The sequence below is a fragment of the Pipistrellus hanaki genome (genome assembly GCF_964339955.1).
Source record: "Pipistrellus hanaki genome assembly, chromosome: 1".
In the NCBI taxonomy this organism is placed as follows: Eukaryota; Metazoa; Chordata; class Mammalia; order Chiroptera; family Vespertilionidae; genus Pipistrellus; species Pipistrellus hanaki.
In genome coordinates, this window is record NC_140503.1 from 125,530,020 (window position 1) to 125,547,563 (window position 17,544).

At 40.2% G+C, this 17,544-nt stretch overlaps 1 protein-coding gene across 1 annotated transcript in view; it reads right to left on the minus strand.

Moving 5' to 3' along the window:
* Positions 1–17,544, minus strand: part of PRTFDC1 (phosphoribosyl transferase domain containing 1) — a gene marked incomplete at both ends in the record, with an annotated part of 69,178 nt that overhangs the window by 19,791 nt on the left and 31,843 nt on the right.

Below are 17,544 nucleotides of genomic sequence, written 5' to 3' on the forward strand. Positions count from 1 at the left end.
TTTACTGTACGAGGAAACCTGTAGAGCACATTTTTCTGTCTGCCCAGCAAGTGGCCAGATTTCGCCTCACAAAGATAGCACAAATAGCGAATACAGGATCTTGGTTGCCTATGGTTACCAATAGCCACTCGCTGCTCCTGTGCTTGAGACAAAGCATTCTAATGACTGAGGGAGAGAGGGAATGGAAGGAGTGCCGAGAGGACAAACAAACCTAATTTTGAAACAGAAAACTGGAAGGAGTCTCAGCCTCTCCTGAGGCAGACGGAAAGGGAGAAGACAGCCATACTCCAGGGGTGGGGAGAGCCCTGGGAGTCCCCGGAGTGGGCCAAGCCTTTGTCCTCTGTGCCAACACGTCTGCAGCGGGGAACAATGAAACTGGTTCCCAACGCAATGACAGGCCTCCTCCCCTCCCTGCCAGCGCAGGTCCTCTCTCGCAGCAGATGTCGAGGGCCATTCTAACAGGCCAAGCACCAAGAACCACTGAACTTAGACCTTCAGACATGGATGACAGACAAAGCCTCCGGCGCTCTCTGCGGTGCTAGGAAAATGAGACTCCGAACTTTTGTGGAAGACTTTTCACTCAGATCTCATGAGGTTATGAGCATGTGCTTTCACGAGGCTTCTGTAAGGTACATTACCCTGTCCTAACGAAACACTTACGCACACACACACACACACACACACACACACGCATACACACTCACCAAAATATGGATTGTTAATGAATATCACAACAGATAACATGGGGGCAAAACAGCAAACCCAGTGCAGGCTAGTTGTTTTCTAACTTCATTACGGAGACTCAGTCAAGGAACTGAAGCAAATACCCTCCAGGCTTCATGACTCAGCAAGACAGCCGTAATGGTAATGATGCAACCCCTTGCTGCAAACAATGACCTGAGGGAGCAGGCGACAGTGCAGGCACCATGTGTACATTGAGGAACAGGACACTTCTCCCACTACTCCTGTGGACAATTATTGCTTTTGCCAGGTCAGTGCTTGCTTCCCTGTTTCTGCCTAGACGGCTCTGCCTCCTTCTGAGGGGAATTCATTCCGTGTGGATCAGGTGGAGAGAGGCCTCAACCATGCAAACCAGCGATGCCTGAAGCTATCCTCAGCCCTGGGCTTTCCACCTACCAAAGCCGATTTATTCCCTTAGGAGTTTTCTTGGGTTGGTTTGAATTGGATTCTGTCACCTGAAACTGACTCTCGATCTAGACATAGAGTTACTTTATAATAGAAATGGTCATCAGGGAAGGGGAAAAAAACAACAGGCAAATAGACAGTATAATAGTTTTACCAATGAAACAGGGTTTGTCTTTTTATCTTTTTTAAAAAAAAATATATTCTATTGATTTTTTACAGAAAGGAAGGGAGAGAGATAGAGAGCCAGAAACGTCGATGAGAGAGAAACATCGACCAGCTGCCTCCTGCACACGCCCTACTGGGGATGTGCCCGCAACCAAAGTACATGCCTTTGACCGGAATTGAACCTGGGACCTTTCAGTCTGCAGACCGACACTCTACCACTGAGCCAATCCGGCTTCCGCCATCTTTTTATCTTTTTGTTCAAGAGGAAAAATAAATGACTAACATGTTTTTACGTCTGCTTGATAAGGCAAAGGAGTGGAGAGAGTTCTTGAAAGTGACCCATTAAGTTAGATTAAAAATAATTATTTTCTTCTTGTGGGAATGAATCTTAAAAGGAGAAAAATTAAAAGAATATCCAGAATTCCTGGATCTTTTGCTGTTTTTGTACAGACATTTATAATCATATATTAGCAAGCAATCATGTCAATATGTTAAGAAATTGTCAAGAATATTGAAGGAGAAAATGTTGTCATTTCTAGAGGTGCTAAGATACAGGAGTTAACAGAAGAAGAATTTCTGCATATTAGACTCAAATATGTTCCTTAAAAAATACACACACACACAAACACACACACACACGTACATCTATCTATCTATCTATCTATCTATCTACCTACCCACCTATCTATCTATCTATCTATCTGTTTCTGAGAGAAAGAGACAGGGAGAGAGAGAGAAACATCAGTGATGAGAGAGAATCATTGATTGGCTGCCTCCTGTATGCCCCACAACCCTGCACATGCCCTGACTGGAAATTAAACCTCAACTTCCTGATTCATAGGTCAATACTCAACCACCAAGCCACACCAGCTGGACTCAAATATGTTCTTTAAAAATATGTTTTTATTGATTTTAGAGATAGCCAAAAAGAGAGAAACATCGATGTGAGAGTGCAACATTGACCAGCTGCTTCTTGCACACTCCTTACTAGGGATCAAGCCTTCAACTTGGGCAGTGTCCTGACTGGGAATTGAACCAGCGACTTCCTGGTGTATAGAACGATGCTCAACCAATTGAGCCACACCAGCCAGGTTCAAATATGTTCTTAATAGTGGCAGGAAAAATAAAATTTCAGTACCTCCAGAGGACTGAGGTATATAGTACAACTATATACCTGAGGTACATAGATACAACTATTAAATCACAAAGTTTAGTGTAACAAATGAGATTTTTTTTTTGCCAGATCAGAATGTATTTCACACTTCTATTATCATCTCTATTCTATTAATTAAAAAAAAACAACACAATACCTCAGAAAGCTAAATAATGTGTTCTAAGTCACACAGTAAGGTGTGGTGTTAAGCAAGTCTTATTTCTGAAGGTCTTACGTAAGTGAAAGTTTATAATGTGTTTATTTTTATTTATTTACTAGAGGCACATTGCATGATATTAGTGCAAGAATAGGCTTTCCTTCTCCTCATTTTGCTCCCAGCTGCCTAGGAGCTGGCAATTCCCGGCTTCCAGCTGGAGCACTACTCCTGTAGCTCCCTCCACTCCCCTCTTCCCCCTCATAGCAGACATTGCACCCCAGCCATCGCTCCATCCCTGTATATGCAAATTAAACTGCCATCTTTGTCAGGTTAATTTGCATACACACTCCTGATTGGCTGTGGGCATACTAGAGGTATGGTCAATTTACATTTTTGTCTATTATTAGGTAAGATATTATTGATAGTATTACAGGTGTCTTCTTTTTTCTCTCCCTTTACCCACCTCTACACAGCCTCTGTCCTTCTCCCTCTGGCCACCACCACATATATGTTCTTTGGCTAATCTCTTCACCTTCTATAATATAATATGTTTTAAATATTAGATTTGTCTTAAATTCATCTGGAACTTATATTTCCCAAGTATGTGTATAGTGAATTTGTCTAAATACCACTTATTAAATTGTTTATTTTTTTCCCCTACTGGTTTGAAATGTCATTGATTTTGACTTGATAATATTTTATTTGGAATTGTTCATCTTATTTTCATAAGATTGGCCTACAGTTTTAAAGCAAAATGATGTTGGCCTCATATAATGAAGTGGGTGGTTCTTTATTTTTTAAAATTTTATTTTTCAATTACAGTAGACATTCAATGTTTTATATATATATATATATATATATATATATATATATATATATATATATATATATAAAAGCCCAAGTGACCTTTATGACTGATCAGCTGAATGACTGATTGAACGACTGGTTGACTGGTAGCTATGATGTGCACTGACAACCAGGGGGCAGACACTCAATGCAGGAGCTGCTCCCACAGGCAATCTTTTGCTGTGGGCCAACCTCCTGCAGTTCCTCTCCCCTGGCTGGCCCAATTGGCCCCAATCGGGATTGGGTGAGACAGCCCAATTGTCCCAATCACTGGCCACATTGAGGGACCCCAACCATGCACTAATTCATGCACTGAACCTCTAGTTTTGAATAAATTTACGAAGTGATCCCCCTTATAATTCACATAAACACCTGGCACCGTACATAGTTATTGCAATATTATTGACTATATTCCCTTAACATCCTTGTGATAATTTTTATTTTATTAAAAATGTTTTCATTGATTTTAAAGAGGAAGGGAGAAAGAGAGAGAGAAACATTAATGATGAGAAAGAATCATTAATTGGCTGCTTCCTACATGCCCCCCACTGGGAATTGAGCTCACAACCCCAGGCATGTGCCCTGACCAGCAATTGAACCATGACCTCCTGGTTCATAGGTTGATTCTCAACCACTGAGCCACACTAGCTGGAATCAATATGTATTTCTTAATTCCTTCAACTTATTACCCAGTATCCCAAACTACTTCCACTCTGGTACCTACCAGACTGTTTTCAAAACTATAAGTCTGTTTCTATTTTGTTTGTTCATTTATTTTATTCTTTAGGTTTTAAATATAAGTAAAATCATATGGTCTTTATCTTTCTCTGTCTGATTTATTTCACTTAGTATAATACTATCCATGCTGCCACAAATGGTAAGATTTCATTCCTTTTATGGCTAAATAATATTCCATTGTATATAGTATATACCACTACTTTTTCTATCTACTGGTCTGTTGAAGGGTACTTGGGTTGATTCCATATTTTGGCTATTACAAATAATCTATCTATACAATAGAGGAATATGCAAATTAGCTTGAACATTGCAATGTCACGACTGAACAGCAGGAACCTGAGGCTACATGGCACTAGGCCAGGGCAAGGGACCTCAGGCTGTGCCCCCTGTCCCTCGAGGTTTGACGGGGACCTTAGGCTGGGCCCCTTGCCTGGTGAGGTTTGTCAGGGGATCTCAGGTTGCCGAGCTGGGAGACCTCAGGCTGTGCCCCCACCGCAGCACCAGGCCAGAGGACCTCAGGCTGTTCCCCCTGCCCAGAGGGGCTTGTCAGGGAACCTCAGGCCACATCCCCATCCCGGCAGGACTTGATGGGGGACCTGAGGCTGTGGTACCCCCCTCCCCCTCACACCCGGAGGGCCTTGATGGGGGTGAGGCCAGCTGAGTCTGGGTCTCCTGCATTTTTGAAGTGCATGTGGGTGGTAGGCAGGGATTTGACTCTGGGTCCTATGGTACACTCAGACTCTGACAGGAGGGAGATTTTCACATACATTTTACTAATTTTCTTTCATCTCTGACACTTCTATTATAGAGAAAGGGCAAATAGCAATATTAAAATATTTGCTCTAATCAACTCCCTTTTAATGTGCATGAATTTCATGCACCAGGCCACTAGTCTACAATGAATATAGGGGTGAATATATTCTTTGGAATTAGTGTTTTGCCTTTTTTCAGATATATAGCCAGAATTAGAATTACTAGGTCATAAGGCAGTTCCATTTTTATTATTTTGAGAACCTTCCATTCTATTTTCTATAGTGGCTGCACCCACATGCATTCCCATCAATAGTGTATGAGGGTTCCCCTTTTTCCACATCTTTGCCAACACTTGTTATTTGTTGATTTATTGATGATAGCCATTCTGATAGATGTGAAGTGACATGTCATTGTGGTTTTCATTTCCATTTCTTTGATGATTAGTAATATTAAGCATCTTTTCATAGGCCTATTGGCCATCTGTATATCATCTTTTAAGAAGTGTCTATTCAGATTCTCTATCTGTTTTTAATTGGGTTGTTTGTTTTGAGGGTGTTAAGTTGAATGAATTCTTTATAAATTTTAGATATTAACTCTTTATTGAATGTTTAATTGGCAAATAGGTTGTCTTTTGATTTTATTTATTTATTATTATGTTTTAGACTCTGTTTCACTTATAAATATCAACTCTGATATTTATTATTTTCTCACCTCTACTCACTTTGGGCTTTGTTTGCTATTCTTTTTCTAGTTTCTTTATGTCTAAGGTTAGATTCTTTGTTTGGGATTTTCCTTGTTTCTTGACAAGAAAATAAGACCCAATTATACAAGAGACCCTCTTAAGACTGTTTTTGGTGTGTCTTACAGATTTTGGGTTGTTGTGTTTTCATTTTTGTTTGTCTCAAGGTATCTTTTGATTTCTTCCTTGATCTCATTATTAACCCTTTCACTTTTTAGTAACATGTTATTTAACCTCCATGTGTTTGTGTGATTCTCAGTTTTTTTCTTGCAATTGATTTCTAATTTCATACCACTATGGCCAGAAAAGATGCTTGAATTTAAGGTGATCAGATGTTCCGATTTTTAACAATTTGTCCCGTGTCCCAAGGCGTTTTATATAAAAAAAATCGGGACTGTTTTAAAATTCCGCGGGATGCGGGACAAATTGTTAAAAATCGGGACTGTCCCGCCCAAAGTGGGATGCCTGGTCACCTTATGCTTGATATGACTTCAATGCCCTTAAATTTAGAGACTTGTTTTGTGGCCTAATGTAGAGAATGGGTATAGGATTAAGCCTCATACTGACCTGTTGGCAAAGCCACAAACAAGTCCCATATTAGAGGACACAGCCCTCTTAGCATAATTAAGCTTGACCTTATGATGCCCCTAGATCCTTCCTAGGTAGCTAATGGGCTGTGGGAGGTGCAGCAAGTGATGCCAAAACCAGTGAAACTCATAAGAATATTCTAACTGTGATGACCACTATCTTGTTTACCTCTGGCTATAAAATAAAGCATCGGCTTGTGTCTGGATCCCTCTCTGTGGCCTCAGCCAGGCACAGATCCACTGAGCCCCAGCCTATTCTCTTTGTCTGTCTTTTCTTCAATCCTTAGCCACCTCCACTCAGGCTCACTGAACTCTTGGCTGTGCTGGCCTGGTAGAGTCTAATATGTGACCTATCCTGGAAAATGTTCCATATGTACTAGAAAAGAATGTATATTCTGCTGCTTTGAGGTGAAATGCTCTAAAAATATCAATTGAATCCATCTAGTCTAATATGTTATTTAAGGCCACTGTTTCCATATTGATTTTTTTTCTCTCTGAAAGATCTACCCACTTATGTTAGTGGGGGTGTTAAAGTCTCCTACTACGAGTGTATTTCTATCAATCTCTCCTTAATGTCCATCAATATTTCCTTTACATATTTATGTTAGGTGTATAAATGTTTACAAGGATTATATTCTCTTGTTGTCTCAAGTCCTTTATCATTATGTAATGTCCTTCTTTGTCTCATTATAGCCATTGTTTTAGTCTAGTTTGTATGATGTAAGTATTGCTACCCCAGCTTTTTTGTTGGTTTCCATTTGCATGAAATACCATTTTCTATGCCTTTACTTTATGTCTGTGTGTGTCTTTTTATCTGAAGTGAGTCTTTTGTAGACAACCTTATTTTCTTATCCATTCAGTTACCCTTTGTCTTTTGATTACAGCATTTAATCCATTACACTTAAAGTGATTATTGGTAGGTATTATTGCCATTATTGGAATTTTATTGTTCATATTTATGTCCCTCCCTCCATACTTTTTCTTAACGAAGTCCCTTCAAGATTTCTGGTAATACTGGGTTAATGGTAATGAACTCCTTTAGCATTTTCTTATCTGGGAAGCTCTTCATCTCTCCTTCATATTTAAATGATAGTTTTGCTGAGTAGAACAGTCTTGGTTCTAGGTCCTTGCTTTTCATCACTTTGAATATTTCACCAGAGTAATATGGAGACAAGCAATTCTAGGATTCCTTCACTTACTAGCCAACACCAACTTGGACAAATTACTTAAATTCAAATTCCTCACTTGTAAGTTAGGTATTAAGTAATACCTATTCTGAGCTCTACTGAACTAATTCTAAAGAATATACCTGGTGTGTGTGTGTCTGTGTGTGTGTGTGTGTGTGTGTGTGTGTGTGTGTGAAGAGTGGGGGAGGGAGGTGGTGTTTATCAGGTTAATACTGTTTCAAACTTGGAAGCTGTGCTGTATCTGAGATCACTCAGCAAAAGTTTCATCCAGGCCAGCTACCACCTACCTGGACTATTGCAGTCACCATACTAAAGCAGATGCAGATTTGGCTGTGCGGAATGAAGGCTTAACCTAGGAAAGCTGGCTCTGTTGGAAGACGGCCTTTGCTCTGAAGCCAGACAAATCAGTTTCTCCCTGTTTTTCTGGAACTCCAGAGTTTGACCATAATTTCTGGAGGTTTTTTAAAGTAGTAATGCAACACAGGCCTAGACTAGCCTCTGGCTGTGTGTGAGCCGGTAAGGACAGGACCTCAGGGCATTGTCAGGATGAAACTAGTATAACTCATCATGCTAATGTCGTGTGGGGGAAGGGCTCCACACAGGAATGGGTGACACCTATAGGCAGAGTGAGATAGCCCCATCTCCAGCCATGCACTAGCTGTTTATTGTGGGACCTCAGGGCGGAGCCAGTGTCAGGCTACTGCCTGTTGAGGGAGTGCCTAACCCAGGAAAGATGGTTCCCAATGGCTGTGTGGTAGGAGGACTCAACACAGGAACATTGAAGGCTGTCCTTCCAACCCTTGCCTAGAAACCACACAACTTAGTCTGTTCTTATATGACTCTGGCGCCCCCAATGCCGGAGCTGCTATGGATCCCAGGGTGAGTGTCTGTGAGTGAGAGTTGTGTGTTGGTTCTTTAAGAGAACATCTGGGTTTCCAGCAACCTTTGTCTCCCTGGGGGTAAATAGAATCCCCACTGATTTCCACAGCCAGATGTTATGTTAGCTCCTTTTCTCAGCACTCTGGGTTGGGGAGTCAGTGTCCCTGAGAACTCTCATTTTTTCCCCAGGGGAACTTTGCAGCTGAGAAATGTCTCTGGATTCTTTTTTTTTTATTTAATAAATTCTTTTTAAAAATATATATATTTTATTGATTTTTCACAGAGAGGAAGGAAGAGGAATAGAGAGCTAAAAACATCAATGAGAGAGAAACATTGACCAGCTGCCTGCTGCACACCCCTCACCGGAGATGTGCCTGGAACCAAGGGTCCCAGGTTCGATGCCCTTGACCGGAATCGAACCTGGGACCCTTCAGTCTGCGTGACTCCGGGGGCTCTGCTTTTCGCCGCTCCCCTGGGATTCCGCCTCACAGCCCCGTCTCTCTCTGTTTGAGGCTGGGTCCCCAGGGTCTTGGACCTTCTTCCTTATCTTTTTTTCTGTGGTCTAAAAGAGTTTGCATATGAATGGATTTGTCTGTTTTGCTAAGATTCAGTAGAACTCAGAATAGGTATTATTTAATACATAAGTTACAGTTGAGGAATTTGAATTTAAGTAACTTGTCCAAGATGGTGTTGGCTAGTAAGTGAAGGAATCCTAGAATTGCTTGTTTCCATATTACTCTGGTGAAACCCATATCCCCAAAATTCCTAGAAGAAAGAAGCATCTTGGAGAATAACACGTAAAAGTGGGTCTTGGTTGTGGTAATGAAGTAAATAAGTGAGTTGAAATGGTTAGGAGAAATCAACATCTTTGTAGAAGTGTTGGTAGAGGTGTGGATTTATTTAAGTTGTAAAGGAAACCTCTGACATTGAGTCTAGGTATCCTTGGAAGAAATATTTTGGAAACTATATAAGTTTAGGTGATCTGATCTCCATGTACAAAACAAATAAACAAACAAAAGACACTGAACAGCCCAGTAGATGTGGTGATACTGATGCTGTTGTAATAACCTGGTTGTTATTTAACAGGAAAGGAGGAAAGGGGAGTCTAGATAATATACGCATGCCATATATGCACTTAACACTCTCCAAGTCTATTCCCCACTGATCAATAGGGGAAGAGACTGAACAAAGGCAGTTTAGACATATGCTCAGTAAGGTCTGAGGGATGTGGGAAGGTGCCTGCCCATCAGTCCCACCTGGGAACAAATTAGTGGCCAGGATGGGCATGGCCACTACAATTTTGCAACCTGAATGTTTAAACTTTTAAACAAAGAAGTGAGCTATCTTGGTTTTTACTCTCTCTACTCTCACATGTGCTGGGTCCTCTTGGAACTCCCACCATGGATTAGTGAACTTTAGTAAGCCTGGATACCGAACTACACCGGGCTGCAGCATGGAACAGAAGCTTTGGAAACTGGCCTTGCTTTTGGCCCTGCTGGAACTTTATCTTTTTCAGGATTGATTCAAAGGGCATGGAACTTTGGAACCTGATGAATGTAATTTCACGCAAATAAAGCCTTTTTTTCACATCTCATTCTCCCATGAGGGCGTCTGAAAATTCTTACTTCAGTGGTACCCCAAGAACCTTGCTCTTATGAGTGATGGGGGAGTTTAATTCTCTGGTAACAATACCTCATGCAGAGAATTTGGACTTCTTAGATAATGTTTAGCAACAACCTATCTGAGGAAGAATAAATATCCTGAATTCCTGTCCTTTTGAGAAACCAGAAATGGAAAAGGCAAGAAAATAAACAAAAGATCCACTCTCTCAGCTACTTATTTCCAAAGTCAGAGCTGACTTTCTTTAAAATCTGTACATGCAGAAGCTTTCTCAATATTCTCATTCTCCACAGATGCTTAACTTTGCTTCTCCCACACCTTTTTAGCCTAATCCTTCATCTCAGCTATCCTCCTGTGCTTAACAAGGTTATCTACACTATATAAAATGGATAGGCGTGCAAAACAGTACCAAAAGCAGTTTATTATAATACATTTTAATGATCAAACTGGACAGCTTTCAATTAAAATGTTGCAAACTGCTGAAAAAAATATTTTTAACTCTAACATTTAATACTGAGTCAGATAATGAGGATAGGTGAATTGACTCTAGTATCCCATTTTCTTTTCAACCAGTGGTTGGTGTAGGATATGACTCTTAACTGAGTCCCTTAATCCTTAAGCTACTTGGGCCAAAGTGGAGGGCACAGTGCAGTCAAAGCTGGTGTGGCTTTTGTGCCTCAAACAGACCAGCTCCGCTGGTTTTTGTTATATTGGTTTGGTCGAAAGCAACATGGTGGGAGCAAAACAAGTTTGAAAACTACCATGTTGATGTTTTCTTCCTTTGAACTGACTTTCTTTTGGGTTTTTTGTTCATTTGATTATCCATTTGCTTCTGAGATTGGGTATGCTTAGAAACTCATCCATACAATCTATGTGGGGGGAGTTGTGAAGAAGGAGACTATTGTCCCCTGCATTCACACCTGGGTTCCAGTCACAGCTCCACCTTCTATGGGTTGTAGGACATTGAGAAAGCCATTTCATCTCCCAGTGCTTCATTTTCCTTATCTATAAAGCAAGAATATTAATAGTTCCAACTTATAGTGTTATTGGGAGGACTAAAAGAATATGCATTATGCATTTAGAAAAGTGCCTGGCATGTAATAATAAACAGAACGTAAGGTAGGTCCTGTGTTCTCACCATCTACTTCTCTAGTCTTAAGAAACTTGCAAATCTACCTGAGTTTTCTAACATTGGCTGTAATGTACTCTTGGTTCACTTCACTCAGCACATCGCTAATACATGCATGCCATGTGCTCTGTGGTTGGGTTGACTGAGGCTGACTGCCACCCATGAGGCATGTGGTTAAGGAGGATATCCTGCCACTGCCACCTGTATTGTGGTGAGAGCCTTGGTTAAAAATGACCTTCTTTGCATGCTTTTTGGGTTCCCAATTCCCATGCTGTGGTGTCTAAAGCTTTAAAGTGGACCATTTGATGGGCGTAATTTGCATATTCCAATTTGCTGCTTCTATCCTCAAAAGCCACCTGAAAATAATGTTCTGACCTATTTTTGAACCTTTCATTCATCTCTTGTCAGGCCCTATTGGTTATTCTATGGAGCCATTTATAGTCAGCAGAGCAAGGAGTAAACCTTGAAATTGCTTTACAAGATAGTAGCAGATGACCTGTGGTAGACCATGAGAATAGAAGGCTGGAATCCTGACAGTTTTCTAGGTCTGGCTGCATTTTTACTTTGGGGATCATGTGATACCCAAATTCCTTATTATATTCCTTATTGTACATCCACCATTTTAGCTTACAGTAATTTAAAATAGATTTGTATCACCTGTAAACAAAAGAACCTCGACTAAGATATGGTGCTAATTTACAGGAAAAGTCAATATTTGCAAATATTGATAAATATTATTAATGAAAAATTACTTGTCACATCTCACCACTGTCAATGAATACCACTGTGCTGCCCTGAGATCTAGGAGTTCCTGGCTTATACCAGGCTGTTCATCCTCTAAGTCTTAGCTTGCGGTAGCTCATGCCACTACGCTCTATCTTTCTTCACAAGGATGATTCTTACTCTTCTTCAAGACTAAGTTTGTTAGGAGCAGAAATGGAATAGGAAAGAGTAGATATAGTTATAAGAAATATTAATCATGTTTTGTTAAAGTGATTATTTTGTTCTGAATAAAGAAAGCATATTCTGATCTGCCCGGGAATAAATAGTATGCCCTGGGACCTGGGAATGTGGTCGATTCTCATCCGAGAACTTTCTATTATCATGGAAAGATGAACAACCTTGGCGCTCACCCTTGGCAAACTCCCAGCCTGCATTCCTTGTGATCTGTAACCATTATACTTATTTTTATTCCTTTTGCCTACGTCCCCATGCCTGCATACTCATTTTTATTTTGCATACCCATTCTTACTCCTTTTGCCTACGTCCCCATGCAATCTTTGTCTTTTTTACCCCATATAGCTTATGGGGAGCGTACAGAGCAGATTTTCATGGATGACCTGCGGCTCTTTCATAATAATGCTTTTAATTGGATCAAGTAGTGACTGGCAACCTGGATCCTTTGGTTGTCTGGTTCCAAGTTCAGGCATCATCTCTTTTAAGATGCTTTTCTGGAGTCCCTGGGACTTCATCTGCATCCCAGTAACAATCTTTACATATCTGCATGTCAATAGGCCTTGCCCAAATGAGATTTTCTGAGAATGTAGCAATTGCCAGTGGAATGTAAAGTCCTTTAGCATAGCAGCTTTATTTTTCATTCTTATTGTAGCTGGTACATTGTGGCATCCAGTGTTTGCTGAGATGTCAGTTGTTTAAGCATCTGAGGACATATATAATAAATAAAAATGGATATTTTTCCATTGATTTTTGGAGAGAGTAGAAGAGAGAAGGAAGAGACAGAGAGAAGAAAACAGCGATGTGAGAGAGAGACACATTGATTGGTTGCCACCCACATATACCCAACCAGAGCCAGGGATTGAGCCTGCAACCTAGGTATATGCCCTTGCAGGAATCGAACACAGAACCCTTCAGTTGAGGCCCAATGCTCCATCCACTGAGCCAAACCAGCTAAAGCTGTTAGCTATATATTTAATACTTCTTCTCCTACCCACTTTAGGCACAAAGTGTTCTCAAGCAGCACTTAGTTTTCCTTGCTTTAAGTTCTTTCTCCAGCTGTTCAAAAGCTTATTTACCCAATGGTAGACAGAGAAAAAAATTATACACTAACACATATGAAAAATATCTATGAAACTTAAGTGGGAGAACATAAATGAAGCTAACTTGAGTAACACAGAAGATGGGAAGACTAAAAACATATCGACCTTCCTTTGTTATGTCTGAGTGATTCCCACCCAAACTATTTTTCTTATTCTCATGATTATTATTTTATTATCTCAATTTCAAAACAGCCTCCTCAATATTTTTAACACTGAAATGCAAGAAGCCATGTGAATTCTGAACACTAAAAATATGAAAAATGCATTAAGATGTTTTAATATCAGCAAATCATTTAATGATTAGAAAAAGATATTTTAAAAAGGAATATATATATATATATATATATATATATATATATATATATATATATGTTGGTATCTACAATTCAGCTCATTTAAAAATACAAGTATAATTTGCCTGATTTTGGTGTGTCTAATTTTACAAAATGATGTGATTTTATTCAAAGACAATGTGGCTTTCTGTTTATTGATAAAGATTTATTACTCTGTTGTGATTGGTATTCTACTCCACCCAGTCTCTAAGAGGGGTATGGGTTAGCAAAGAGTAATCCTCACCCAACAGAGAAAGGCACTTTTCTTATGAAAGATAAAGGGATGTGGGTCAGGATAAGGGACCACAATCATATGAAGAAGCTACAGGCTAGAAGGAATAATGCATGTATTATTACATGCACACACACACACACACACACACACACAGAAAAAAGCAAGAGAGAGGGAAATGATAGAAGAAAAAAAGAAAAGAAAAAGAAAAAGGGAGGGGGGAGAATGCTTTGGTTCAGTTATAACAGACCCCCAGAAAGAGGAAACTCTTTCTGGGGGTCTGTTATAACTTTGAAAACAGATTCAGTGACTTTGGTTTACATGAACTCTGTTTGCCACCTTGAAGCAGGATATCCTTCTGTTGTAAACATTGGTATGGACTTGTTTTGGTTTAAATTATGTTTTTAAAATATGGATCAGAAGGACAAACATCCAGGTCCTCTTGACACATCCAAATGGCCCAGGAGACTCTGGTACAATCCGTGTTTTAAAATATGTACCACCACCACTTTATCAGTGGTGACTTTCTTGAAAGTCTATTTTCTCCACACGTTTTCCCCCTTAAAAAAAAAAAAAAGCAGGAAAGACTTATAACTTAAAAAAATAACCAAATAAAAATTGTTCAACAGTAATGATACCTTAAACCAGATGTCCTGAATCTTTCTTAAGATTGCTGGGGGATGGGAGGGTGACCAGGAAGGGCCAAGGGAAAGAACTGGTGGCAGATCCTACCCTGGGGAAACCTCTAGAACACCCATTGCCTCTTTGGCATTAGACTGGATCTATCTTCATTCCCACCTAATTGTACTCTGGATGCAAAAAGTTCTGTTATCTTGTGTCACTTTTCAGCTCCAAATATTTTTGGGGATGCTCATGTTTTGAATTCTAGGAGGAACTCCAGCCTGCGACTTGGGGATGCCCATGTTTTGAAAATAAAGTCCAATTTTGTCATCATAATGGGCAGAACGAATCTGACAGCCAGGCATGAGCAGCACTGAATATCACAAATACTGAAGCATAAAGACATTTGCTTTTTTCTTTCTGGTCTTATAAGGAAGTTTTCTGGAAAGTTCTACAACACGTTGAGATAATGGGAATTAGACAATAAGCGCATGTAGGCTGACCTGGCCCTTGCCCCCTGCCCCTCATCCATTAAAGGGCTAAATTGAGGTGAGGAGAGTGGTGGTGGAGAAAACCACAGTTACCTTGGGATACCAAAGAGTGGCTGAGAGAAGATGAGCAAGAGACTGGACTGCCCAGATAACTGTGTTCCCTCCTGCCTCTGCTCAGAAGGTAGTTTGAGTTGGAAGGCAGCATCTGAGTTGTAAATGTATGCAAGGAAAAGAACCTAGCTGCCTCAGATCCCTGAAGAACTTAGCTGGGCCAGTCCTATGCAGGGTTCAGGTAGGCTCAGTCACCACCCAGGAGCTGGTTCGGGGTCCAGCATATTCTCTGCTCAGGCTTGCAAGCTGCAGGGATGAGCATGGTCCCTTTAGTCTCCAGCTCAGGTGTGTAGAAATGTGAGCTGGTCATGGACAAAGCTGCACATTGTTGTATATGTGTGTGTGTGTGTGTGTGTGTGTGTGTGTGTTCATTTTTATTGGTTTTTAGAGAGAGAGGAAATGAGGGAAGAAGAGAGAGAAACATCTATGTGAGAGCAGAACACTGACCGGTTGTCTCCTGCATGCCCCCTACAGGGCATGTTCTCTGACTAGGAATAGCACCAGTGATCTTTTGGTGCAAGGATGACACTTAACAAACTGAGCCACATCCGCCAGGGCTAAAGCCGCAAAATTTGAAATTTTGAAGTTTAAATATTTAAACTTTAAACTTAACTCTTTTGTCCTCTGATATGTAGATCTGCATTTTTACTCTTGCTCTGAGCCCCTTAAATATTAGGGGCAAGCCTGACTTTGAGAACCATTTACTAAGCTACGATGCTGAGGACATTAATTACATGAAATCCTAACAATATTTTATAAGATTTGATTTAGAAATCATGTTCCTTGTCATTTCCCCAAGGAATAAAATACAAAAACTTGCACATGGATATTCATAGCAGTTTCATTCATAACTGCCAGAACTTGGAAGAAACCAAGATGTCCTTCAGTAGGTAAATGGACAAATAAACTGCAATACATTCAGACAACAGCATATTAATCAGTGCTAAACGGAAATGAGCTATGAGACTATGAAAAGACATGGAGGAAGCTTAAATGCATACTACTAAGTGGAAGAATTCAATCTGAAAAGGCTGAATACTATATGATCCCAACTTCATGACATTCTGGAAAAGGCAAAACTATAGTGACAGTAAAAAGATCAGTGGTGGCTCAGGATCGGGAGCAGAAAGGATAAGAAAGTGGAGCACAGGTGATCTTTAGAGCATTAAAATACTCTATGAGACTGCAGTGATGGATACAGGTCATTATGCATTTGCCCAAACCCATGGAATGTACACCAAAAGCGAACCCGAAGGCAAACCATGGACTTTGGGTGATAATGATGAGCCAATGTAGGTTCATCAATTGTAACACATGTAACTCTGGTGCAGGATGTTGGTAGTAGGTTGTTGTGTGGGGATAATTTTTCTGTGAACCTAAAGCTTCTCTAAAAAAGAAAGCCCATTAAAAAAAAATCCTATGAGGTAGCAGTACTGTTATCACTCAAATTTAAGTAACTTTGTTAAGTAACTTTGCTCAAGGCCACTCAGTTGGAAAGTGATGGAGTGGAATGTTGAGCAGAGATTAACCTTCTATCTTGCTTCAGATCCTCCACCTACCCATATGTTCAACAGCTTTTCTCTTGGGTCTGATCAAAATCTACCTTTCTGTGTGACTTGCTACTATATTTCCTCTTCACCATGCAGACTGTGATCCTGTCGTGGGTGGGGCCTGAGAGCCCGCATTTCTGACAAGTTCCCAGGCCATGGTGGTGGGGCAGGTCCCATAGGCCACATGCAGAGTCACCAGGGTCTACGTTCCACTCATGCCAACTTGTTGGCTAAGTCCAGGGCACACCCTGCATTTTATCACCTTTGTATCTTACAATGTTCTTTCTACCAAGAATGCTTCCTGCCACATCTCTGCCTCTCAAAATCATAATCTTCTTTCAATATACAAATGAAGGTTGACTTTCATCATAAATTGTCACCCTATGCTTACCCCACCACCAAAGTTAGCCAGAACGGATCTCTTCTGCCAATGCACTTCTTTTGTGTTTAGCACCAGCTTCTGCCCCACCTGCTTCTTCCTTATTGTACCGGCTATTCCCCATTCATTATTCCTGAATCTGTTCCCTTCCACTATTTTGAAATCAACTTGAGGATAGGGACTTTGCATCTTACATTATAGGTTCCCCAGCACTGAGCTGGGCCTTGTATGCAGAAAGGAACATGGTATGTTAAGGAAAGGGGCTCAGACCCTGCCTTGCTTCTTCTTTACATTCCCTGATAATGGTCACCTCATCTATAAAATGGGGACAACACTTTCCTGTTAGAAATGTTGTGAGGTTTAAATTAATGTTAAATCTCACATTTTACAAATGTTTTATGTAAAATGCTTTGCCCAAAGTAGGCCCTTGATAAATGCTTATTGAATTTAATTTTCCTTTTTTATTATCCACATATGAGAAGGGAGAAGACACAGTAGTGAATTAATGACAGAGCCAAGCAGAACATCAGGTATCTTAAAACTTTTATTGAAATGATTTTTCCACTCTGTCAAGCCCTACTTCACTTTATTTTGGTTATATGAGTAACTGCAGTCATTGATATAACTAAAATCGATCAGTATTTACAAAAAAACAAAACAAAACTAGAATAT